The sequence below is a fragment of the Columba livia genome, chromosome 18 (assembly GCF_036013475.1).
Source record: "Columba livia isolate bColLiv1 breed racing homer chromosome 18, bColLiv1.pat.W.v2, whole genome shotgun sequence".
Taxonomy (NCBI): Eukaryota; Metazoa; Chordata; class Aves; order Columbiformes; family Columbidae; genus Columba; species Columba livia.
Window position 1 is genome coordinate 14025644 of NC_088619.1, and position 16477 is coordinate 14042120.

The 16477-nt window shown below is 66.0% G+C and overlaps 2 long non-coding RNA genes across 4 annotated transcripts; both read left to right on the forward strand.

Annotated features, from left to right (window-relative positions):
- Positions 1 to 1195: 1195 nt before the first annotated feature.
- Positions 1196 to 8490, forward strand: LOC135575788 (uncharacterized). 2 transcript variants are annotated; one of them, XR_010467105.1, is made up of 7 exons: positions 1196 to 2058; positions 2150 to 2637; positions 2727 to 4028; positions 4120 to 4581; positions 4671 to 7813; positions 7891 to 7942; positions 8034 to 8489. It is a non-coding gene; the product is annotated as an uncharacterized LOC135575788 (long non-coding RNA). The 2 variants fall into 2 exon arrangements; XR_010467104.1 differs by having other exon boundaries at positions 4671 to 7942; positions 8034 to 8490.
- Positions 8491 to 10700: 2210 nt separating this feature from the next.
- LOC135575789 (uncharacterized) lies at positions 10701 to 16320 on the forward strand. 2 transcript variants are annotated; one of them, XR_010467107.1, is made up of 5 exons: positions 10701 to 13698; positions 13776 to 13827; positions 13919 to 14381; positions 14471 to 15772; positions 15864 to 16320. It is a non-coding gene; the product is annotated as an uncharacterized LOC135575789 (long non-coding RNA). The 2 variants fall into 2 exon arrangements; XR_010467106.1 differs by having other exon boundaries at positions 10701 to 13827.
- Positions 16321 to 16477: the final 157 nt, after the last annotated feature.

Genomic DNA, 16477 nt, shown 5'->3' on the forward strand with positions numbered 1-16477 from the left:
GCTCTAGCTAAGCTCGGTCGTTTCTCTGTTTCCTAGGTGCGAAGCGAAGAGGAAAGCGGGCTGTCGGCAGCTCAGCTCCTCGGGCCAGGTGAGCACGGAGTGCTGGTCCGAAGCGGCAGCTCGTTTCAGGTCCCGTGTTGCTGGCGTGGGTCCGAGCGTCCTTTGGTGGTGTTTTACAGGCGGCAGCTGAGCGTCTCGGCGGTCCGCGGCGTGGCAGTCCAAAGCAAGGGCGGCCGGGTGGGCGAGCGGCCCAGGTAAGGGAGGGCGAGCTGGGACCGTCTGCGGGCAGGCTGTGTTTTCGGGCGGCGTCCGAGCGCGTGCCTCTGGTTTTGCGGGTGCCGCAGACGAGCCGGCAGGGGCGAAGCCGCACGCCGGCCGGCAGCCGAGAAGGTGAGGCGGCGGTGGGCGTTGCGGAGCCCGGTATTGCCCGGTCTCTCGCTTCATCTTTTCCTTCTCGCTTTGCAGGCGCTTTGTGGGCCCTCTGGACCGGGAGGAGCATTTGCGGTGAGCCGGGCTAGGGGCGAGGAGGAGCGTGGGGCCGGGGACTCGTTCCCGGCGCCACGGTTTTTTTTGCTTCTCGCCGTCGTAGGCGTCACCAGCGCTGAGGGTTTGTGACCGCGCCAGCGGCAGGACACGCCGACCGGACCGCCCTGGAGCTCAGCAGGAGGTGGGTGTCGCGGACGGACTCGGCGTTTGCCCCGCGGCGCCGTGTGCCGGCGTGGCTTAGCGAGCGCGTGCTTTCTCGTGCTCCTGCAGGCGCTGAAGAGGAACCCGGCGACGCGGGAAGACGGCCGTTGGCGCACGTGGCGTTTTCCTCTGCCGAAGATGGGTTCGGTCCCTCGGCCCTCTGAAAGCTAAGTGGAGGCGCGAGGGCTGGGAAGGGGCCGGGAATGGCAGGGCCGGGGGGTTTAGCTCTGCTAAGGGCAAGGGCCGTCCAGGAACCGCGCCCTTGGCGCGGGTCAAGGGCCCGGGGACCTTTACCGTGCGATGCCAGCGTGTGCCGGGCAGGGCAGCTCCAGCCTGCGTCTGCGTTGTGGTGTAGTTTGGGAAGCCTGCCTTGCGCCTGTCAGCCGATCCTGGGGTCTCGTTGCGTTCGAGGGGCACGGAAGGCCTCTCGAGTGCCACCCCGGGATCTGGAACGCCGGTGCCCATCAGCGTAGCGCCGATCGGGCGCTGGTTTTCTGGTGTCGGCAGCCGAAAGCGTGGCGGGTTCTTGCCTTTGGGCCGTTTCTGGTCAGGGCTGATTGTGGCGTTGTCCTGGGCTGTGCCGGCAGCTCTAGCCATCCAGTCTCAGGGACTGGAACTTCAAGATGCTGGGAAGAAGTTCTTAGGTTTTTCATCAGCTTCTCGTTTGGTTGCGACGTCTCTGCTCGGTTGTGGCGCTGCCGCCGTCTCGTCAGGAGCCGTGACGTCGGGCTCCTTTTCCGTTTGAGGATGCAGGAGAGGCTCCTCTCCTCCCCGTAGATTATTGGGATCGATGCCCTTCTGGTCTCGGAGCGTCGTGTTCGTCGTGGAGCGTTTTTGGCGCTGTGGCCGTCGCGTGGTCTATAAGGTTCTGCGGAGCGTCTGTCGGCCCGGGTGCGCGTTTGGCTCGGAGCTGCTCTGCCCGGACGCGTAGAGGCAGGGGAGGGTGGACGGAGCTCTGGCGGTCCCCGGTTAACCTGCTGACGCGTTGAATTGCGTGGGCAGAGGCGGTGCGGTCATCTGGGATGGAGTAGCCGTGGGCAGGGGAGCGGAGGGTCCCCGCGCAGGCGTTTGAGAGCCTCCACGAGAGCTTGGGACGTTATTGCGCCACAGAAAGCAGACCTGTGGGCTGGTCAGGCTGTCGATGGGCTGCTGGGTGACTTGCAGAATCACCTGATTTCAGGAGCAGAGGGACAACTTGGCCCGGAAGAGCGACGGAGGAGGCGAGCTGTGCGCTGTAAGCAGGTGGGTCGGTGGGTGGTGCCAGAGGGGAGCTGTGCCGTGTGGCTCTAGCTAAGCTCGGTCGTTTCTCTGTTTCCTAGGTGCGAAGCGAAGAGGAAAGCGGGCTGTCGGCAGCTCAGCTCCACGGGCCAGGTGAGCACGGAGTGCTGGGCCGAAGCGGCAGCTCGTTTCAGGTCCCGTGTTGCTGGCGCGGGTCCGAGCGTCCTTTGGTGGTGTTTTACAGGCGGCAGCTGAGCGTCTCGGCGGTCCGCGGCGTGGCAGTCCAAAGCAAGGGCGGCCGGGTGGGCGAGCGGCCCAGGTAAGGGAGGGCGAGCTGGGACCGTCTGCGGACAGGCTGTGTTTTCGGGCGGCGTCCGAGCGCGTGCCTCTGGTTTTGCGGGTGCCGCAGACGAGCCGGCAGGGGCGAAGCCGCACGCCGGCCGGCAGCCGAGAAGGTGAGGCGGCGGTGGGCGTTGCGGAGCCCGGTATTGCCCGGTCTCTCGCTTCATCTTTTCCTTCTCGCTTTGCAGGCGCTTTGTGGGCCCTCTGGACCGGGAGGAGCATTTGCGGTGAGCCGGGCTAGGGGCGAGGAGGAGCGTGGGGCCGGGGACTCGTTCCCGGCGCCACGGTTTTTTTTGCTTCTCGCCGTCGTAGGCGTCACCAGCGCTGAGGGTTTGTGACCGCGCCAGCGGCAGGACACGCCGACCGGACCGCCCTGGAGCTCAGCAGGAGGTGGGTGTCGCGGACGGACTCGGCGTTTGCCCCGCGGCGCCGTGTGCCGGCGTGGCTTAGCGAGCGCGTGCTTTCTCGTGCTCCTGCAGGCGCTGAAGAGGAACCCGGCGACGCGGGAAGACGGCCGTTGGCGCACGTGGCGTTTTCCTCTGCCGAAGATGGGTTCGGACCCTCGGCCCTCTGAAAGCTAAGTGGAGGCGCGAGGGCTGGGAAGGGGCCGGGAATGGCAGGGCCGGGGGGTTTAGCTCTGCTAAGGGCAAGGGCCGTCCAGGAACCGCGCCCTTGGCGCGGGTCAAGGGCCCAGGGACCTTTACCGTGCGATGCCAGCGTGTGCCGGGCAGGGCAGCTCCAGCCTGCGTCTGCGTTGTGGTGTAGTTCGGGAAGCCTGCCTTGCGCCTGTCAGCCGATCCTGGGGTCTCGTTGCGTTCGAGGGGCACGGAAGGCCTCTCGGGTGCCACCCCGGGATCTGGAACGCCGGTGCCCATCGGCGTAGCGCCGATCGGGCGCTGGTTTTCTGGTGTCGGCAGCCGAAAGCGTGGCGGGTTCTTGCCTTTGGGCCGTTTCTGGTCAGGGCTGATTGTGGCGTTGTCCTGGGCTGTGCCGGCAGCTCTAGCCATCCAGTCTCAGGGACTGGAACTTCAAGATGCTGGGAAGAAGTTCTTAGGTTTTTCATCAGCTTCTCGTTTGGTTGCGACGTCTCTGCTCGGTTGTGGCGCTGCCGCCGTCTCGTCAGGAGCCGTGACGTCGGGCTCCTTTTCCGTTTGAGGATGCAGGAGAGGCTCCTCTCCTCCCCGTAGATTATTGGGATCGATGCCCTTCTGGTCTCGGAGCGTCGTGTTCGTCGTGGAGCGTTTTTGGCGCTGTGGCCGTCGCGTGGTCTATAAGGTTCTGCGGAGCGTCTGTCGACCCGGGTGCGCGATTGGCTCGGAGCTGCTCTGCCCGGACGCGTAGAGGCAGGGGAGGGTGGACGGAGCTCTGGCGGTCCCCGGTTAACCTGCTGACGCGTTGAATTGCGTGGGCAGAGGCGGTGCGGTCATCTGGGATGGAGTAGCCGTGGGCAGGGGAGCGGAGGGTCCCCGCGCAGGCGTTTGAGAGCCTCCACGAGAGCTTGGGACGTTATTGCGCCACAGAAAGCAGACCTGTGGGCTGGTCAGGCTGTCGATGGGCTGCTGGGTGACTTGCAGAATCACCTGATTTCAGGAGCAGAGGGACAACTTGGCCCGGAAGAGCGACGGAGGAGGCGAGCTGTGCGCCGTAAGCAGGTGGGTCGGTGGGTGGTGCCAGAGGGGAGCTGTGCCGTGTGGCTCTAGCTAAGCTCGGTCGTTTCTCTGTTTCCTAGGTGCGAAGCGAAGAGGAAAGCGGGCTGTCGGCAGCTCAGCTCCACGGGCCAGGTGAGCACGGAGTGCTGGGCCGAAGCGGCAGCTCGTTTCAGGTCCCGTGTTGCTGGCGCGGGTCCGAGCGTCCTTTGGTGGTGTTTTACAGGCGGCAGCTGAGCGTCTCGGCGGTCCGCGGCGTGGCAGTCAAAAGCAAGGGCGGCCGGGTGGGCGAGCGGCCCAGGTAAGGGAGGGCGAGCTGGGACCGTCTGCGGACAGGCTGTGTTTTCGGGCGGCGTCCGAGCGCGTGCCTCTGGTTTTGCGGGTGCCGCAGACGAGCCGGCAGCCGAGAAGGTGAGGCGGCGGTGGGCGTTGCGGAGCCCGGTATTGCCCGGTCTCTCGCTTCATCTTTTCCTTCTCGCTTTGCAGGCGCTTTGTGGGCCCTCTGGACCGGGAGGAGCATTTGCGGTGAGCCGGGCTAGGGGCGAGGAGGAGCGTGGGGCCGGGGACTCGTTCCCGGCGCCACGGTTTTTTTTGCTTCTCGCCGTCGTAGGCGTCACCAGCGCTGAGGGTTTGTGACCGCGCCAGCGGCAGGACACGCCGACCGGACCGCCCTGGAGCTCAGCAGGAGGTGGGTGTCGCGGACGGACTCGGCGTTTGCCCCGCGGCGCCGTGTGCCGGCGTGGCTTAGCGAGCGCGTGCTTTCTCGTGCTCCTGCAGGCGCTGAAGAGGAACCCGGCGACGCGGGAAGACGGCCGTTGGCGCACGTGGCGTTTTCCTCTGCCGAAGATGGGTTCGGTCCCTCGGCCCTCTGAAAGCTAAGTGGAGGCGCGAGGGCTGGGAAGGGGCCGGGAATGGCAGGGCCGGGGGGTTTAGCTCTGCTAAGGGCAAGGGCCGTCCAGGAACCGCGCCCTTGGCGCGGGTCAAGGGCCCGGGGACCTTTACCGTGCGATGCCAGCGTGTGCCGGGCAGGGCAGCTCCAGCCTGCGTCTGCGTTGTGGTGTAGTTCGGGAAGCCTGCCTTGCGCCTGTCAGCCGATCCTGGGGTCTCGTTGCGTTCGAGGGGCACGGAAGGCCTCTCGGGTGCCACCCCGGGATCTGGAACGCCGGTGCCGATCGGCGTAGCGCCGATCGGGCGCTGGTTTTCTGGTGTCGGCAGCCGAAAGCGTGGCGCGTTCTTGCCTTTCGGCCGTTTCTGGTCAGGGCTGATTGTGGCGTTGTCCTGGGCTGTGCCGGCAGCTCTAGCCATCCAGTCTCAGGGACTGGAACTTCAAGATGCTGGGAAGAAGTTCTTAGGTTTTTCATCAGCTTCTCGTTTGGTTGCGACGTCTCTGCTCGGTTGTGGCGCTGCCGCCGTCTCGTCAGGAGCCGTGACGTCGGGCTCCTTTTCCGTTTGAGGATGCAGGAGAGGCTCCTCTCCTCCCCGTAGATTATTGGGATCGATGCCCTTCTGGTCTCGGAGCGTCGTGTTCGTCGTGGAGCGTTTTTGGCGCTGTGGCCGTCGCGTGGTCTATAAGGTTCTGCGGAGCGTCTGTCGGCCCGGGTGCGCGTTTGGCTCGGAGCTGCTCTGCCCGGACGCGTAGAGGCAGGGGAGGGTGGACGGAGCTCTGGCGGTCCCCGGCTAACCTGCTGACGCGTTGAATTGCGTGGGCAGAGGCGGCGCGGTCATCTGGGATGGAGTAGCCGTGGGCAGGGGAGCGGAGGGTCCCCGCGCAGGCGTTTGAGAGCCTCCACGAGAGCTTGGGACGTTATTGCGCCACAGAAAGCAGACCTGTGGGCTGGTCAGGCTGTCGATGGGCTGCTGGGTGACTTGCAGAATCACCTGATTTCAGGAGCAGAGGGACAACTTGGCCCAGAAGAGCGACGGAGGAGGCGAGCTGTGCGCCGTAAGCAGGTGGGTCGGTGGGTGGTGCCAGAGGGGAGCTGTGCCGTGTGGCTCTAGCTAAGCTCGGTCGTTTCTCTGTTTCCTAGGTGCGAAGCGAAGAGGAAAGCGGGCTGTCGGCAGCTCAGCTCCACGGGCCAGGTGAGCACGGAGTGCTGGGCCGAAGCGGCAGCTCGTTTCAGGTCCCGTGTTGCTGGCGCGGGTCCGAGCGTCCTTTGGTGGTGTTTTACAGGCGGCAGCTGAGCGTCTCGGCGGTCCGCGGCGTGGCAGTCCAAAGCAAGGGCGGCCGGGTGGGCGAGCGGCCCAGGTAAGGGAGGGCGAGCTGGGACCGTCTGCGGACAGGCTGTGTTTTCGGGCGGCGTCCGAGCGCGTGCCTCTGGTTTTGCGGGTGCCGCAGACGAGCCGGCAGGGGCGAAGCCGCACGCCGGCCGGCAGCCGAGAAGGTGAGGCGGCGGTGGGCGTTGCGGAGCCCGGTATTGCCCGGTCTCTCGCTTCATCTTTTCCTTCTCGCTTTGCAGGCGCTTTGTGGGCCCTCTGGACCGGGAGGAGCATTTGCGGTGAGCCGGGCTAGGGGCGAGGAGGAGCGTGGGGCCGGGGACTCGTTCCCGGCGCCACGGTTTTTTTTGATTCTCGCCGTCGTAGGCGTCACCAGCGCTGAGGGTTTGTGACCGCGCCAGCGGCAGGACACGCCGACCGGACCGCCCTGGAGCTCAGCAGGAGGTGGGTGTCGCGGACGGACTCGGCGTTTGCCCCGCGGCGCCGTGTGCCGGCGTGGCTTAGCGAGCGCGTGCTTTCTCGTGCTCCTGCAGGCGCTGAAGAGGAACCCGGCGACGCGGGAAGACGGCCGTTGGCGCACGTGGCGTTTTCCTCTGCCGAAGATGGGTTCGGACCCTCGGCCCTCTGAAAGCTAAGTGGAGGCGCGAGGGCTGGGAAGGGGCCGGGAATGGCAGGGCCGGGGGGTTTAGCTCTGCTAAGGGCAAGGGCCGTCCAGGAACCGCGCCCTTGGCGCGGGTCAAGGGCCCAGGGACCTTTACCGTGCGATGCCAGCGTGTGCCGGGCAGGGCAGCTCCAGCCTGCGTCTGCGTTGTGGTGTAGTTCAGGAAGCCTGCCTTGCGCCTGTCAGCCGATCCTGGGGTCTCGTTGCGTTCGAGGGGCACGGAAGGCCTCTCGGGTGCCACCCCGGGATCTGGAACGCCGGTGCCCATCGGCGTAGCGCCGATCGGGCGCTGGTTTTCTGGTGTCGGCAGCCGAAAGCGTGGCGGGTTCTTGCCTTTGGGCCGTTTCTGGTCAGGGCTGATTGTGGCGTTGTCCTGGGCTGTGCCGGCAGCTCTAGCCATCCAGTCTCAGGGACTGGAACTTCAAGATGCTGGGAAGAAGTTCTTAGGTTTTTCATCAGCTTCTCGTTTGGTTGCGACGTCTCTGCTCGGTTGTGGCGCTGCCGCCGTCTCGTCAGGAGCCGTGACGTCGGGCTCCTTTTCCGTTTGAGGATGCAGGAGAGGCTCCTCTCCTCCCCGTAGATTATTGGGATCGATGCCCTTCTGGTCTCGGAGCGTCGTGTTCGTCGTGGAGCGTTTTTGGCGCTGTGGCCGTCGCGTGGTCTATAAGGTTCTGCGGAGCGTCTGTCGACCCGGGTGCGCGATTGGCTCGGAGCTGCTCTGCCCGGACGCGTAGAGGCAGGGGAGGGTGGACGGAGCTCTGGCGGTCCCCGGTTAACCTGCTGACGCGTTGAATTGCGTGGGCAGAGGCGGCGCGGTCATCTGGGATGGAGTAGCCGTGGGCAGGGGAGCGGAGGGTCCCCGCGCAGGCGTTTGAGAGCCTCCACGAGAGCTTGGGACGTTATTGCGCCACAGAAAGCAGACCTGTGGGCTGGTCAGGCTGTCGATGGGCTGCTGGGTGACTTGCAGAATCACCTGATTTCAGGAGCAGAGGGACAACTTGGCCCGGAAGAGCGACGGAGGAGGCGAGCTGTGCGCCGTAAGCAGGTGGGTCGGTGGGTGGTGCCAGAGGGGAGCTGTGCCGTGTGGCTCTAGCTAAGCTCGGTCGTTTCTCTGTTTCCTAGGTGCGAAGCGAAGAGGAAAGCGGGCTGTCGGCAGCTCAGCTCCACGGGCCAGGTGAGCACGGAGTGCTGGGCCGAAGCGGCAGCTCGTTTCAGGTCCCGTGTTGCTGGCGCGGGTCCGAGCGTCCTTTGGTGGTGTTTTACAGGCGGCAGCTGAGCGTCTCGGCGGTCCGCGGCGTGGCAGTCCAAAGCAAGGGCGGCCGGGTGGGCGAGCGGCCCAGGTAAGGGAGGGCGAGCTGGGACCGTCTGCGGACAGGCTGTGTTTTCGGGCGGCGTCCGAGCGCGTGCCTCTGGTTTTGCGGGTGCCGCAGACGAGCCGGCAGCCGAGAAGGTGAGGCGGCGGTGGGCGTTGCGGAGCCCGGTATTGCCCGGTCTCTCGCTTCATCTTTTCCTTCTCGCTTTGCAGGCGCTTTGTGGGCCCTCTGGACCGGGAGGAGCATTTGCGGTGAGCCGGGCTAGGGGCGAGGAGGAGCGTGGGGCCGGGGACTCGTTCCCGGCGCCACGGTTTTTTTTTGCTTCTCGCCGTCGTAGGCGTCACCAGCGCTGAGGGTTTGTGACCGCGCCAGCGGCAGGACACGCCGACCGGACCGCCCTGGAGCTCAGCAGGAGGTGGGTGTCGCGGACGGACTCGGCGTTTGCCCCGCGGCGCCGTGTGCCGGCGTGGCTTAGCGAGCGCGTGCTTTCTCGTGCTCCTGCAGGCGCTGAAGAGGAACCCGGCGACGCGGGAAGACGGCCGTTGGCGCACGTGGCGTTTTCCTCTGCCGAAGATGGGTTCGGTCCCTCGGCCCTCTGAAAGCTAAGTGGAGGCGCGAGGGCTGGGAAGGGGCCGGGAATGGCAGGGCCGGGGGGTTTAGCTCTGCTAAGGGCAAGGGCCGTCCAGGAACCGCGCCCTTGGCGCGGGTCAAGGGCCCGGGGACCTTTACCGTGCGATGCCAGCGTGTGCCGGGCAGGGCAGCTCCAGCCTGCGTCTGCGTTGTGGTGTAGTTCGGGAAGCCTGCCTTGCGCCTGTCAGCCGATCCTGGGGTCTCGTTGCGTTCGAGGGGCACGGAAGGCCTCTCGGGTGCCACCCCGGGATCTGGAACGCCGGTGCCGATCGGCGTAGCGCCGATCGGGCGCTGGTTTTCTGGTGTCGGCAGCCGAAAGCGTGGCGGGTTCTTGCCTTTGGGCCGTTTCTGGTCAGGGCTGATTGTGGCGTTGTCCTGGGCTGTGCCGGCAGCTCTAGCCATCCAGTCTCAGGGACTGGAACTTCAAGATGCTGGGAAGAAGTTCTTAGGTTTTTCATCAGCTTCTCGTTTGGTTGCGACGTCTCTGCTCGGTTGTGGCGCTGCCGCCGTCTCGTCAGGAGCCGTGACGTCGGGCTCCTTTTCCGTTTGAGGATGCAGGAGAGGCTCCTCTCCTCCCCGTAGATTATTGGGATCGATGCCCTTCTGGTCTCGGAGCGTCGTGTTCGTCGTGGAGCGTTTTTGGCGCTGTGGCCGTCGCGTGGTCTATAAGGTTCTGCGGAGCGTCTGTCGGCCCGGGTGCGCGTTTGGCTCGGAGCTGCTCTGCCCGGACGCGTAGAGGCAGGGGAGGGTGGACGGAGCTCTGGCGGTCCCCGGCTAACCTGCTGACGCGTTGAATTGCGTGGGCAGAGGCGGCGCGGTCATCTGGGATGGAGTAGCCGTGGGCAGGGGAGCGGAGGGTCCCCGCGCAGGCGTTTGAGAGCCTCCACGAGAGCTTGGGACGTTATTGCGCCACAGAAAGCAGACCTGTGGGCTGGTCAGGCTGTCGATGGGCTGCTGGGTGACTTGCAGAATCACCTGATTTCAGGAGCAGAGGGACAACTTGGCCCGGAAGAGCGACGGAGGAGGCGAGCTGTGCGCCGTAAGCAGGTGGGTCGGTGGGTGGTGCCAGAGGGGAGCTGTGCCGTGTGGCTCTAGCTAAGCTCGGTCGTTTCTCTGTTTCCTAGGTGCGAAGCGAAGAGGAAAGCGGGCTGTCGGCAGCTCAGCTCCTCGGGCCAGGTGAGCACGGAGTGCTGGTCCGAAGCGGCAGCTCGTTTCAGGTCCCGTGTTGCTGGCGCGGGTCCGAGCGTCCTTTGGTGGTGTTTTACAGGCGGCAGCTGAGCGTCTCGGCGGTCCGCGGCGTGGCAGTCCAAAGCAAGGGCGGCCGGGTGGGCGAGCGGCCCAGGTAAGGGAGGGCGAGCTGGGACCGTCTGCGGACAGGCTGTGTTTTCGGGCGGCGTCCGAGCGCGTGCCTCTGGTTTTGCGGGTGCCGCAGACGAGCCGGCAGGGGCGAAGCCGCACGCCGGCCGGCAGCCGAGAAGGTGAGGCGGCGGTGGGCGTTGCGGAGCCCGGTATTGCCCGGTCTCTCGCTTCATCTTTTCCTTCTCGCTTTGCAGGCGCTTTGTGGGCCCTCTGGACCGGGAGGAGCATTTGCGGTGAGCCGGGCTAGGGGCGAGGAGGAGCGTGGGGCCGGGGACTCGTTCCCGGCGCCACGGTTTTTTTTGCTTCTCGCCGTCGTAGGCGTCACCAGCGCTGAGGGTTTGTGACCGCGCCAGCGGCAGGACACGCCGACCGGACCGCCCTGGAGCTCAGCAGGAGGTGGGTGTCGCGGACGGACTCGGCGTTTGCCCCGCGGCGCCGTGTGCCGGCGTGGCTTAGCGAGCGCGTGCTTTCTCGTGCTCCTGCAGGCGCTGAAGAGGAACCCGGCGACGCGGGAAGACGGCCGTTGGCGCACGTGGCGTTTTCCTCTGCCGAAGATGGGTTCGGTCCCTCAGCCCTCTGAAAGCTAAGTGGAGGCGCGAGGGCTGGGAAGGGGCCGGGAATGGCAGGGACGGGGGGTTTAGCTCTGCTAAGGGCAAGGGCCGTCCAGGAACCGCGCCCTTGGCGCGGGTCAAGGGCCCGGGGACCTTTACCGTGCGATGCCAGCGTGTGCCGGGCAGGGCAGCTCCAGCCTGCGTCTGCGTTGTGGTGTAGTTCGGGAAGCCTGCCTTGCGCCTGTCAGCCGATCCTGGGGTCTCGTTGCGTTCGAGGGGCACGGAAGGCCTCTCGGGTGCCACCCCGGGATCTGGAACGCCGGTGCCGATCGGCGTAGCGCCGATCGGGCGCTGGTTTTCTGGTGTCGGCAGCCGAAAGCGTGGCGCGTTCTTGCCTTTCGGCCGTTTCTGGTCAGGGCTGATTGTGGCGTTGTCCTGGGCTGTGCCGGCAGCTCTAGCCATCCAGTCTCAGGGACTGGAACTTCAAGATGCTGGGAAGAAGTTCTTAGGTTTTTCATCAGCTTCTCGTTTGGTTGCGACGTCTCTGCTCGGTTGTGGCGCTGCCGCCGTCTCGTCAGGAGCCGTGACGTCGGGCTCCTTTTCCGTTTGAGGATGCAGGAGAGGCTCCTCTCCTCCCCGTAGATTATTGGGATCGATGCCCTTCTGGTCTCGGAGCGTCGTGTTCGTCGTGGAGCGTTTTTGGCGCTGTGGCCGTCGCGTGGTCTATAAGGTTCTGCGGAGCGTCTGTCGGCCCGGGTGCGCGTTTGGCTCGGAGCTGCTCTGCCCGGACGCGTAGAGGCAGGGGAGGGTGGACGGAGCTCTGGCGGTCCCCGGCTAACCTGCTGACGCGTTGAATTGCGTGGGCAGAGGCGGCGCGGTCATCTGGGATGGAGTAGCCGTGGGCAGGGGAGCGGAGGGTCCCCGCGCAGGCGTTTGAGAGCCTCCACGAGAGCTTGGGACGTTATTGCGCCACAGAAAGCAGACCTGTGGGCTGGTCAGGCTGTCGATGGGCTGCTGGGTGACTTGCAGAATCACCTGATTTCAGGAGCAGAGGGACAACTTGGCCCGGAAGAGCGACGGAGGAGGCGAGCTGTGCGCCGTAAGCAGGTGGGTCGGTGGGTGGTGCCAGAGGGGAGCTGTGCCGTGTGGCTCTAGCTAAGCTCGGTCGTTTCTCTGTTTCCTAGGTGCGAAGCGAAGAGGAAAGCGGGCTGTCGGCAGCTCAGCTCCTCGGGCCAGGTGAGCACGGAGTGCTGGGCCGAAGCGGCAGCTCGTTTCAGGTCCCGTGTTGCTGGCGCGGGTCCGAGCGTCCTTTGGTGGTGTTTTACAGGCGGCAGCTGAGCGTCTCGGCGGTCCGCGGCGTGGCAGTCCAAAGCAAGGGCGGCCGGGTGGGCGAGCGGCCCAGGTAAGGGAGGGCGAGCTGGGACCGTCTGCGGACAGGCTGTGTTTTCGGGCGGCGTCCGAGCGCGTGCCTCTGGTTTTGCGGGTGCCGCAGACGAGCCGGCAGGGGCGAAGCCGCACGCCGGCCGGCAGCCGAGAAGGTGAGGCGGCGGTGGGCGTTGCGGAGCCCGGTATTGCCCGGTCTCTCGCTTCATCTTTTCCTTCTCGCTTTGCAGGCGCTTTGTGGGCCCTCTGGACCGGGAGGAGCATTTGCGGTGAGCCGGGCTAGGGGCGAGGAGGAGCGTGGGGCCGGGGACTCGTTCCCGGCGCCACGGTTTTTTTTGATTCTCGCCGTCGTAGGCGTCACCAGCGCTGAGGGTTTGTGACCGCGCCAGCGGCAGGACACGCCGACCGGACCGCCCTGGAGCTCAGCAGGAGGTGGGTGTCGCGGACGGACTCGGCGTTTGCCCCGCGGCGCCGTGTGCCGGCGTGGCTTAGCGAGCGCGTGCTTTCTCGTGCTCCTGCAGGCGCTGAAGAGGAACCCGGCGACGCGGGAAGACGGCCGTTGGCGCACGTGGCGTTTTCCTCTGCCGAAGATGGGTTCGGACCCTCGGCCCTCTGAAAGCTAAGTGGAGGCGCGAGGGCTGGGAAGGGGCCGGGAATGGCAGGGCCGGGGGGTTTAGCTCTGCTAAGGGCAAGGGCCGTCCAGGAACCGCGCCCTTGGCGCGGGTCAAGGGCCCGGGGACCTTTACCGTGCGATGCCAGCGTGTGCCGGGCAGGGCAGCTCCAGCCTGCGTCTGCGTTGTGGTGTAGTTCGGGAAGCCTGCCTTGCGCCTGTCAGCCGATCCTGGGGTCTCGTTGCGTTCGAGGGGCACGGAAGGCCTCTCGGGTGCCACCCCGGGATCTGGAACGCCGGTGCCCATCGGCGTAGCGCCCATCGGGCGCTGGTTTTCTGGTGTCGGCAGCCGAAAGCGTGGCGGGTTCTTGCCTTTGGGCCGTTTCTGGTCAGGGCTGATTGTGGCGTTGTCCTGGGCTGTGCCGGCAGCTCTAGCCATCCAGTCTCAGGGACTGGAACTTCAAGATGCTGGGAAGAAGTTCTTAGGTTTTTCATCAGCTTCTCGTTTGGTTGCGACGTCTCTGCTCGGTTGTGGCGCTGCCGCCGTCTCGTCAGGAGCCGTGACGTCGGGCTCCTTTTCCGTTTGAGGATGCAGGAGAGGCTCCTCTCCTCCCCGTAGATTATTGGGATCGATGCCCTTCTGGTCTCGGAGCGTCGTGTTCGTCGTGGAGCGTTTTTGGCGCTGTGGCCGTCGCGTGGTCTATAAGGTTCTGCGGAGCGTCTGTCGACCCGGGTGCGCGATTGGCTCGGAGCTGCTCTGCCCGGACGCGTAGAGGCAGGGGAGGGTGGACGGAGCTCTGGCGGTCCCCGGTTAACCTGCTGACGCGTTGAATTGCGTGGGCAGAGGCGGCGCGGTCATCTGGGATGGAGTAGCCGTGGGCAGGGGAGCGGAGGGTCCCCGCGCAGGCGTTTGAGAGCCTCCACGAGAGCTTGGGACGTTATTGCGCCACAGAAAGCAGACCTGTGGGCTGGTCAGGCTGTCGATGGGCTGCTGGGTGACTTGCAGAATCACCTGATTTCAGGAGCAGAGGGACAACTTGGCCCGGAAGAGCGACGGAGGAGGCGAGCTGTGCGCCGTAAGCAGGTGGGTCGGTGGGTGGTGCCAGAGGGGAGCTGTGCCGTGTGGCTCTAGCTAAGCTCGGTCGTTTCTCTGTTTCCTAGGTGCGAAGCGAAGAGGAAAGCGGGCTGTCGGCAGCTCAGCTCCACGGGCCAGGTGAGCACGGAGTGCTGGGCCGAAGCGGCAGCTCGTTTCAGGTCCCGTGTTGCTGGCGCGGGTCCGAGCGTCCTTTGGTGGTGTTTTACAGGCGGCAGCTGAGCGTCTCGGCGGTCCGCGGCGTGGCAGTCCAAAGCAAGGGCGGCCGGGTGGGCGAGCGGCCCAGGTAAGGGAGGGCGAGCTGGGACCGTCTGCGGACAGGCTGTGTTTTCGGGCGGCGTCCGAGCGCGTGCCTCTGGTTTTGCGGGTGCCGCAGACGAGCCGGCAGCCGAGAAGGTGAGGCGGCGGTGGGCGTTGCGGAGCCCGGTATTGCCCGGTCTCTCGCTTCATCTTTTCCTTCTCGCTTTGCAGGCGCTTTGTGGGCCCTCTGGACCGGGAGGAGCATTTGCGGTGAGCCGGGCTAGGGGCGAGGAGGAGCGTGGGGCCGGGGACTCGTTCCCGGCGCCACGGTTTTTTTTTGCTTCTCGCCGTCGTAGGCGTCACCAGCGCTGAGGGTTTGTGACCGCGCCAGCGGCAGGACACGCCGACCGGACCGCCCTGGAGCTCAGCAGGAGGTGGGTGTCGCGGACGGACTCGGCGTTTGCCCCGCGGCGCCGTGTGCCGGCGTGGCTTAGCGAGCGCGTGCTTTCTCGTGCTCCTGCAGGCGCTGAAGAGGAACCCGGCGACGCGGGAAGACGGCCGTTGGCGCACGTGGCGTTTTCCTCTGCCGAAGATGGGTTCGGACCCTCGGCCCTCTGAAAGCTAAGTGGAGGCGCGAGGGCTGGGAAGGGGCCGGGAATGGCAGGGCCGGGGGGTTTAGCTCTGCTAAGGGCAAGGGCCGTCCAGGAACCGCGCCCTTGGCGCGGGTCAAGGGCCCGGGGACCTTTACCGTGCGATGCCAGCGTGTGCCGGGCAGGGCAGCTCCAGCCTGCGTCTGCGTTGTGGTGTAGTTCAGGAAGCCTGCCTTGCGCCTGTCAGCCGATCCTGGGGTCTCGTTGCGTTCGAGGGGCACGGAAGGCCTCTCGGGTGCCACCCCGGGATCTGGAACGCCGGTGCCCATCGGCGTAGCGCCGATCGGGCGCTGGTTTTCTGGTGTCGGCAGCCGAAAGCGTGGCGGGTTCTTGCCTTTGGGCCGTTTCTGGTCAGGGCTGATTGTGGCGTTGTCCTGGGCTGTGCCGGCAGCTCTAGCCATCCAGTCTCAGGGACTGGAACTTCAAGATGCTGGGAAGAAGTTCTTAGGTTTTTCATCAGCTTCTCGTTTGGTTGCGACGTCTCTGCTCGGTTGTGGCGCTGCCGCCGTCTCGTCAGGAGCCGTGACGTCGGGCTCCTTTTCCGTTTGAGGATGCAGGAGAGGCTCCTCTCCTCCCCGTAGATTATTGGGATCGATGCCCTTCTGGTCTCGGAGCGTCGTGTTCGTCGTGGAGCGTTTTTGGCGCTGTGGCCGTCGCGTGGTCTATAAGGTTCTGCGGAGCGTCTGTCGACCCGGGTGCGCGATTGGCTCGGAGCTGCTCTGCCCGGACGCGTAGAGGCAGGGGAGGGTGGACGGAGCTCTGGCGGTCCCCGGTTAACCTGCTGACGCGTTGAATTGCGTGGGCAGAGGCGGCGCGGTCATCTGGGATGGAGTAGCCGTGGGCAGGGGAGCGGAGGGTCCCCGCGCAGGCGTTTGAGAGCCTCCACGAGAGCTTGGGACGTTATTGCGCCACAGAAAGCAGACCTGTGGGCTGGTCAGGCTGTCGATGGGCTGCTGGGTGACTTGCAGAATCACCTGATTTCAGGAGCAGAGGGACAACTTGGCCCGGAAGAGCGACGGAGGAGGCGAGCTGTGCGCCGTAAGCAGGTGGGTCGGTGGGTGGTGCCAGAGGGGAGCTGTGCCGTGTGGCTCTAGCTAAGCTCGGTCGTTTCTCTGTTTCCTAGGTGCGAAGCGAAGAGGAAAGCGGGCTGTCGGCAGCTCAGCTCCACGGGCCAGGTGAGCACGGAGTGCTGGGCCGAAGCGGCAGCTCGTTTCAGGTCCCGTGTTGCTGGCGCGGGTCCGAGCGTCCTTTGGTGGTGTTTTACAGGCGGCAGCTGAGCGTCTCGGCGGTCCGCGGCGTGGCAGTCAAAAGCAAGGGCGGCCGGGTGGGCGAGCGGCCCAGGTAAGGGAGGGCGAGCTGGGACCGTCTGCGGACAGGCTGTGTTTTCGGGCGGCGTCCGAGCGCGTGCCTCTGGTTTTGCGGGTGCCGCAGACGAGCCGGCAGCCGAGAAGGTGAGGCGGCGGTGGGCGTTGCGGAGCCCGGTATTGCCCGGTCTCTCGCTTCATCTTTTCCTTCTCGCTTTGCAGGCGCTTTGTGGGCCCTCTGGACCGGGAGGAGCATTTGCGGTGAGCCGGGCTAGGGGCGAGGAGGAGCGTGGGGCCGGGGACTCGTTCCCGGCGCCACGGTTTTTTTTGATTCTCGCCGTCGTAGGCGTCACCAGCGCTGAGGGTTTGTGACCGCGCCAGCGGCAGGACACGCCGACCGGACCGCCCTGGAGCTCAGCAGGAGGTGGGTGTCGCGGACGGACTCGGCGTTTGCCCCGCGGCGCCGTGTGCCGGCGTGGCTTAGCGAGCGCGTGCTTTCTCGTGCTCCTGCAGGCGCTGAAGAGGAACCCGGCGACGCGGGAAGACGGCCGTTGGCGCACGTGGCGTTTTCCTCTG